This window comes from Rhinopithecus bieti, unplaced genomic scaffold (genome assembly GCF_001698545.2).
Source record: "Rhinopithecus bieti isolate Rb0 unplaced genomic scaffold, ASM169854v2 scaffold_52521, whole genome shotgun sequence".
Taxonomy (NCBI): Eukaryota; Metazoa; Chordata; class Mammalia; order Primates; family Cercopithecidae; genus Rhinopithecus; species Rhinopithecus bieti.
Window position 1 is genome coordinate 615,337 of NW_016822521.1, and position 1,498 is coordinate 616,834.

Consider the following 1,498-nt stretch of genomic DNA (forward strand, 5'->3'; position numbering starts at 1 on the left):
AAATAATACTTCTGAATGTCTATACAGAATGTTTCAGTAAAATCAGATACTAAAGTGCTAGAATCATGCTAATAGACTGGCAGTTTAAAATGGCAGCATAAAAATTAATGCAGTTTCTGAGTTGTGGGTCTCATAGATCATTGAGACCTAGAAACATTTACAGTTTTCTCCTTGGTTTTCCTTCCTAACATCATGAGTTATTTAAAACTCCCAGTTGTTTCACAAATCAGTGTTTTCCTTCATTTCAGTTGAATTCAGTTTGTTCTAACCTCACTTCTCAGAATTTTATGGAGCTGTTTTGAACCTCAGTTTTAATAAAGTTTTCATATGTAATTATTTCCATGTCAGGAATTTTTTATGTGTTTGACAATATAATCAAAGACTTCTTAAGAGTTTTCAGGTGTTATTATCCACAGAAAAGTATATTGTGTCCTCAGATAGTGAGGAATAGTGAACAAAATTGTAATTCTGTTCCCAGTGATATTTTTCCACAAGTGGCCTCCCATGTGAAGAAACTGGATATAATACTATTGTCATACTCCTTCTTTATTTTAGCCCTTAAAAAAATCACTCTTGTCCATTCTACAAGAAATATCATTAGCCTCTATCTAACAAAAAAATCAAAAACGTACATAGGAAAAGAAGTAAAGACTAAACAAATAGAGGGCCACACCATGTACTTAGGTAGAAAAACTCAGCATCATAAAGATGTCAATACTATATAAGTTCATCTATAAATTTAATGTAATACAAACAGGATATTGTCCATTAGACAAGCTGACTGTAAAATACATATGGCAGAATAAGCAAGCAGGAATAGTCAGAATAATTCCAAAAAATAAAAGAAATAAAAGGAAGTAGACATACTAGATATGAGAACACTTTGCAATAGCTAAAATAATTAAAATAGTGAAGAACTAAAACAAAAATCATTATGGTAGAGGCTGTTCATTTTTACTAATAATTTTACTGGAAGTGTCAATGTACCCATAGTTTAAAAATACATTTTCTAGAACTTTGCTGCAGACAATGGGTGGACATATGACTAAATTTGGGTCATTGTAGATTAACTAGAAGTTATTGGCTAGGTGTATTATTTCCTATTACTCTGGTAACAAGTTTCTACAAGCTGAGTGCAACACAAATTTATTACCTTACAGTTTTTGAAGTCAGAAGTTCAAAATATGTCTTATGGGGCTAAATCAAGTTGTCAATGGTGTTGTATTCCTTCTGGAGGCTCCAACAGAGAATCCACTCCCTTGCCTTCCAGCTTCTAGAAGCTGCCTGTATTCCTTGGCTCATGGCCTCTCTCTCTCACCTTCAAAGCAAATCCCTCCAACCTTTGCTGCTGTCACCACAAATGCCTTTCTAATCTTGACTCTTCCACTTCCCTATGTGGATTCTCTTGATTACATTGGGCCCACCAAATAATTCAGGATAATCTTCCTATGTTAAGAACCTTAACTTGACCATATTGGCAAAGTCTCTTTTGCCATAG